The sequence below is a fragment of the Staurois parvus genome, unplaced genomic scaffold (genome assembly GCF_062004578.1).
Source record: "Staurois parvus isolate SC_StPar_1 unplaced genomic scaffold, SC_StPar_1.0 ptg000034l, whole genome shotgun sequence".
Lineage (NCBI taxonomy): Eukaryota > Metazoa > Chordata > Amphibia > Anura > Ranidae > Staurois > Staurois parvus.
Genome location: NW_028317830.1, coordinates 606,023 through 613,681, shown reverse-complemented (window position 1 = coordinate 613,681; position 7,659 = coordinate 606,023).

Here is a 7,659-nt window from a genome sequence, read left to right as displayed (position 1 = left end):
GATGTTATGTCTCATGATTACATTGACTTTGACCCCCCTGATTTCTTCGATCGATGTACGACAACGCCTCCAATGTGAATATAAAATATTTAAAATGATTATGCCGACCAATTACTTATTCCTGAAATTCGTTGCTCTCTGCAGACGTTCTTAAACCCAAAATTGTGTGAAAGTTCGGACTGCGAAACAGAAAAATTCATTAAGCTTTATTTTATAATGAAGTCACTAACAACACAGCAATACGGCTGACAGTGAAACACGGACAGTGACACCAATATTCTGCAACCAATGGCTTTCATCAATGGTGTCATTCAATTACCAGCCATAAATATCAGCACTGTTCCCCATAATGCATTGCACCCCACCATGCACTGCACCCCACAATGCACTGCACCCCACCATGCACTGCACCCCACAATGCACTGCACCCCATAATGCACTGCACCCACCATGCACTGCACCCCACCATGCACTACACCCCACAATGCACTGCACCCCACCAAGCACTGCACCCCACAATGCACTGTCCCCCACCATGCATTGCACCCCACCATGCACTGCACCCCACAATGCACTGCACCCCACAATGCACTGCACCCCACCATGCACTGCACCCCACAATGCACTGCACCCCATAATGCACTGCACCCCACAATGCACTGCACCCCACCAAGCACTGCACCCCACAATGCACTGCACCCCATAATGCACTGCACCCCACAATGCACTGCACCCCATAATGCACTGCACCCACCATGCACTACACCCCACAATGCACTGCACCCCACCAAGCACTGCACCCCACAATGCACTGTCCCCCACCATGCATTGCACCCCACCATGCACTGCACCCCACAATGCACTGCACCCCACAATGCACTGCACCCCACCATGCACTGCACCCCACAATGCACTGCACCCCACCAAGCACTGCACCCCACAATGCACTGCACCCCACAATGCACTGCACCCCACCATGCACTGTCCCCCACCATGCATTGCACCCCACCATGCACTGCACCCCACCATGCGCTGCACCCCACAATGCACTGCACCCCACCAAGCACTGCACCCCACAATGCACTGTCCCCCACCATGCACTGCACCCCACTATGCACTGCACCCCACAATGCACTGCACCCCACCATGCACTGCACCCCATAATGCACTGCACCCTGACAGTGCATTGTTATTGGTCAAAGCAATACACCTGACCGCAGGGGGGGCACCATAGACCTGAGACAGGGAGCATTAAGACCATCATGTCCTGGTTTGTCCCAAGAAGCAGGTAATGTCCTTACTGGGGACCGCCGTATAACATAGATAACTACAGTGCCAATAAAACCCCCGACTGACCTAACTTCGAAGAATTTGCCTAAACCCAGAAGAATTTGCCCTGAACCAAATATTGAAACACTCTGAATTAAAAAGCCAAAACATAATAATAATAATAATAATAATAGGAAGGAACTTATCCGCTGCCAAAAAGGTGAATGAAAACTAAACTAGACAGCAGCAAGCACCATGACGTGTTCCACCACAACACATGGAATTAAATGAAATAAAATGATGAAGTCACGTGATGCGTGACGCAACGCGTTGGGCGAAAGTGTGGTGACGTCATGTCCAGTACGGCAACAATTGCCGCCATCTTTGTTTGCCTTTATCCATTCTGTTTGAGGGTGAATATTATATTTTATGTGAGCGCACTCTTTGCATTATTTGAGATTTTTTAGTGATTGTGACCGTACTGCACTGTGAGGAGCCCCTCTCTTTGATTACGATATCCTGTGGGTTCCGGTGATGTGGGGTTCCCAGCGCCCAGGACACGCAGACCAATGAGGAGTTGGAGTCATGCCTAGATGACCTATGTGATGCGGGTCAGTTTGTGGAGGTGAGCGTGCATGCCTGGTGGTGGTGGATATCACAGTGCACCAAAGGGGGAAGATTCACGGAATTACAGATTATGGATGTACCGATATCAGGGACTGTCACTTTTTATGAACTTCATTGTTGCCAATTCACTTTTTAGTCTCTATTTATGTTTTTATATTTTATATTAACATTTACTCATGTATTACCTATTATCCCATTTTTTCCCAGTCTTTCTATGGCCCATGATAGGGGGTCAGCCGGGTGTTTATTATAATAAAATATTTTTTTTCGCGTTACTTTATACTGTGGTTATTAGGTCATCTTTTTATAGTAGGATATGGAGTTCACATCACTCATTGATGCCCTGATTGGGCATTCATCTTAGAGTTTGATTGAGGCTGTGTTGGGTGTTTACTTATTTACCATATTGAATTTTGTTGTACTTTTATGTTTTTTATATTTTTTTTGCACAGTGAGTTAGGGGACAGTTATATAGCGCATCACTATTTATTCACTTCAAAACATAATAATGCCATCCACAGCTATCACACATCTAGTACCATTGTTCACCAATTCCCTCATGAGATAGACAAGTTAAGCTCTTTTCTTTCCACTGATGTATCAGTTTTTTGTTTTCATATACAAGCATGAAGGATGAATGAAACATTGGCATGCACCATCGGTTCAATCCTCCCTTCATATTGTTGTAATTACATACATGACATGTTTTAAGCAGAGTGATCCTCTCAGACCTGGTCCTAAAGTCAATGCAGCCTACAGCATTGAGGAATGGTATTCGTTATTGTCATCATGAGATCGATGAGGTCACACGGGTTTGTGTCCGAGTCATTTATCAGGTCTTTGATAGAAATTGTCTTCACACTCAGAAGATTAACTGACTGGTCTCAGTTTGAATGAATATGGGTCCTGGGCAGATCAAGCTCGATGTTCAGAACTTACAGTAAACCTCATTATTCTCTTCTTGGAGGACTTGGAAATAAATCTGAAATGTGTACAATCATTTTCCCTCGCCTTGTCTTTAAAGATTAAAGCCCAAAATCCAGACACAACTCTTTAGTTTAGAATAGAAATGGTCAAGACTTCTGCCAACTGGCTCCAAAAGGTTGGCTAAACTCCACAGATCCAAAGAGTGACACAACCATAGTACAAACCAAACCAATGCTTGTTGCGGACATCGGTGATATAGCATATCCTTTTTGAATGCTTTAAAAAAAGTGTAATATATGGGTAGAAAAAAAATGATAGGCACCCTTTGTACATACCCCCATGGCTTTGAAGCTGTGTGTGCTCAAGGAGACAAGCTGGTATGTCCAGACATGGAACATGTAAGCCTTGCTACCTGATAAACAACAGAAGTTCTTCAGTACACACATGTATACATCCATGAAAGTTCCTAGCTAGCTCAGCTGACTCAAGGACCTCCCCACCCTAATTTTTTTTATTTTTGATTACCCCAAGATGATTCAGCTTAACCGCCACCAGTTCCCCTGAAACAGAGCCAGTTCAGAAAGTTCTTCCCCAGTTTGGGACTAGCCTTGATAATGACTATGGATTCCATTGTTGGGACCATCAGCATTAGTATCTGGATGATAAAATACAAAGGATCGTTAGACTTGTGCACTTTTATGAGATTACTTGTGTAACAGAAGAAGAACAAGACTGAGAGAAAAAGAAGCATGGCCATTGCTTTTATGAGGGTGACATGGACCTGAACATTGAAACCAGTCTGGCTGACGTTGTTGATGTGCTTCAGAATAGATGACACGGAGACCAAGAGGGAGATGGCAATGCCGATAAATGGAAGGCAGGACCCAAAGATGATGGCACCAAACTTACAAAATAAAATAAGGTCAGCATCTTCAGTGATTGTTCTATTCCTAGGATTATGTATGAAGGAAAATGTCTTGTATCTCCACTTGCATGCAAGAAAAGCTATGGCCAGTGATCCGACTCCCGTCAAGAGAAGCACCTGAGGCAGGAAAGCCAACAGATTCTTTTTAATGCAGACAAAAATTCGATGGCTGAAGTTGGTGATAAAGATGGAGTAAAAAATGCAGAGCCAGACTGTCAACCAGTAGCTAAAATATATGTGGAAGGTAATAGATAAAGATGAGATATTGTAGAAAGGTAAATCAGTAATGTATGGTAACCAAAGCTTCACATCATTTACAATCCATGAGCAGCGCATGGCCATTTTATTTATACCCATGACGATGTGGATTAGGCTAACTGGATTCCTCTTACCACCTTCTGTCAGGTTTCTTCCATTGAAAAAGACAATGTAGAAATTTAAATAAATTACCACCAAACCTTGCAAGAGGCAAAATGCCGACCACATCCACCGGAGAGGAAACATGTCTTGTCCTGCCCGGGATCCTGGCTCTGTCAGCTTGAGGTGACCTGAGGATGTCAGCTGGAATCCAACTAACGCCAATACTCACTGAACCTTCTATATCTGACATTATGGAATATGATCACATGACCAGGTGCTTTACATGATGCTCGGAAGAAGAAGAAATCTCTTTTGCATGTGATGCAGGTTGATTTCTATTTTTTTTGTGTGGTATCTCGCTGCTACTTAACCAGTTTATTGCCTAAAGCAGTGGTGGGCAACCTTTTTTTTCAACTGAGCCAAATCTCGCCAAAACCACGATTGAAATTTATTTTGAGAGCCACATTTTTAAAACTGAAAATACATAGGATGGTACACTGTTTTTAGTTTCAATAAGTTTTTATAGTAATTCATCCCCCATATAGTAATTCATCCCCCATATAGTAATTCATCCCCCATAGTAATTCATCCCCCCTATAGTAATTCATCCCCCATATAGTAATTCATCCCCCATATAGTAATTCATCCCCCATATAGTAATTCATCCCCCATAGTAATTCATCCCCCATATAGTAATTCATCCCCCATATAGTAATTCATCCCCCATAGTAATTCATCCCCCATAGTAATTCATCCCCCATAGTAATTAATCCCCCATATAGTAATTCATCCTCCATATAGTAATTCATCCCCCATATAGTAATTCATCCCCCATAGTAATTCATCCCCCATAGTAATTAATCCCCCATATAGTAATTCATCCCCCATATAGTAATTCATCCCCCATAGTAATTCATCCCCCATAGTAATTAATCCCCCATATAGTAATTCATCCCCCATATAGTAATTCATCCCCCATATAGTAATTCATCCCCCATAGTAATTCATCCTCCATATAGTAATTCATCCCCCATATAGTAATTCATCCCCCATAGTAATTCATCCCCCATAGTAATTAATCCCCCATATAGTAATTCATCCCCCATAGTAATTCATCCCCCATATAGTAATTTATCCCCCATATAGTAATTCATCCCCCATATAGTAATTCATCCCTCATAGTAATTCATCCCCCCTATAGTAATTCATCCCCCATATAGTAATTCATCCCCCATATAGTAATTCATCCCCCATACTAATTCATCTCCCCTATAGTAATTCATCCCCCCTATAGTAATTCATCCCCCATATAGTAATTCATCCCCCATATAGTAATTCATCCCCCCTATAGTAATTCATCCCCCATATAGTATTTCATCCCCCACAGTACTATTCCCCCCCAAGTAGTAAGCCAAGTCCCCCCTGTGTCAATTCACTTACCTTTGCTCCGCGCGTTCCTCTCGCCGTCTTCCCGCGCCGTTCCGGTCTTCAGGGCGGACTGTGAGAGGAGCCTAGCTCCTCTCACGTTCCTCACGCTGCCCCGCCTACACACATCCTGACAGCCAATCACTGGCTATCAGGATGTGAGTGGCAGCGAGACTGGCCAATCATTGCATTTGAGCGCGCTGCCCTGGCTGTTTTTTTTTTGGATCACGCTCCGCGGGCCGGATTAAAAGGTTCGCCGGGCCGTAGTTTGCCCATTGCTGGGCTAGCTGCAGAGTCCCTGCCGCCCGAGAGGAGGGAGGGGAGCGGGCGCCCGGCACACAAGAGCCGCATTAAAGCGTGTAAAGAGCTGCATGTGGCTCGCGAGCCGCGGCTTGCCGACCACTGGCCTAAAGCATATTGAAGGGGTTTACTGGTAACCACACGTAGTACAGTATAACATTAAATGTAACACTTCTTCAGTGATTTTGTATTGAAACTAAACTGAAGTTTATTGGTGCGATTGGAACTGTTTCTTGCTGGCTTTAAATGTAAAGAGTTATAAGTTCCTGTCCTGTAGGCCCTGTTATGATAAGCAATGCAGAAAACACCACCAGTATGGTATAATCATGCAATATATGATCAAAGGTCTGTGGATAGAAGACCTTCACACCTATGCAAGTTTGTTGGTCATACAGTTCCAAAGCCTTGACCACTAAAATGGAGTTGCCCCATCCTTTGTGACCATAAGAGCCTCCACACCTCTGGGAAGGTTTCTCACAAGATTCTAGGGTATGTCTTTTGGAATTTATGTCAATTAAACCAAGATCCTTTGTGAGGTCAGTTGCTGATGTTGGCAAGAATATCTGACTTGTAACTGGCTTGGAACCGCATCTCCAGCACAGGGCAGAGTTATGGTGAGAGAACTTGACACGAATCTCACCACTAGATACTGTATGAAAATTTTATTGGAGTAATAGGGTTGGGGAAGAAAATATACAATTTTATCACAGAATGGCTTTAAATGTAACATCAGGATGTAAAACCAAAAGTCTCAGACACAACAAAGGTCCATCAGGCTGTGGAATTATCCCAAGAGATACACCTGGTGACACATGACATCAAACTGTCTAGCGATGTCTCTGAGCTGTTGTCAGTCAGTTAGTATTAGCTGCTGCTGAAATTATGTCCATGAACTCTCCAGAAAATCTTCCATTTGGAAAGAGAAGGAGGACCAAGCTTCTTTATGCAGCCCAGAACATGGTGATTCTAATTCTAAAGGTCCTCCTTCCTGGCTTCCTCATGAAATGGTTGGAACCAGAAGAGGGACATTCAGCTCCTACAGCCAAAGGACCTTCAGAACTAATGTGGTTGATGATTAGATGGAAGCCATGCAAAGACTTCTATATTCAACAAGATGTCAAGAGTTATGATGATGCTGTGCCTTTAGGCCCTTTCACATATCTACAGTCTTCTGCAGTGTGTTACTACATGGGTTGCAGGAAGAACATACCTAAAGCCAAAGCTCCACTTAATATTCGCTCCTCTTATCATATACGGACAATCTGGGTGCTAGCTCCTTTCCGCTCACCATCACCACTCCTAGTGTGCTCACAAGGATAGGACAAGCAGGACTGATGAATCACATTAAGGAAGGCTGGTTTTCAGGTGGAGACATGCTATATGCAGTCACGGTGCTGACAACCACATGGGTTAACATTTGGTGTTATGTAGGCTAACATACACACAATAGGGAGGTCCATCTATGTTAACTATGTTGCCCAATGCCCCACAATGCCCAAAAATGGATTTGCACTTTTTTTTACACTTTTTTCACACTTACTTAGGATCAAGACTAACAATAATACAGGTTGGTGGCTATTTGTGAGATCTCCCAAGCTGGGCCAGGTGAGGTTTTTGATAACACAACAAGGAAAGCATAGTTAAAAATGTCCTGACAAAGGTAGTATTGGATATGGATGTGAAGGAAAGATTTCCCTACGTTTTCACTGTGACCATTTTAAATGATAATGACAGTAGTTACATGGCCAGGAAGAAAGCTGACTGGTTCTTGGACAGAGCTCATGGGACTCCATTACTGCTGTTCTTTGGGTTATGAGTGGTCATGT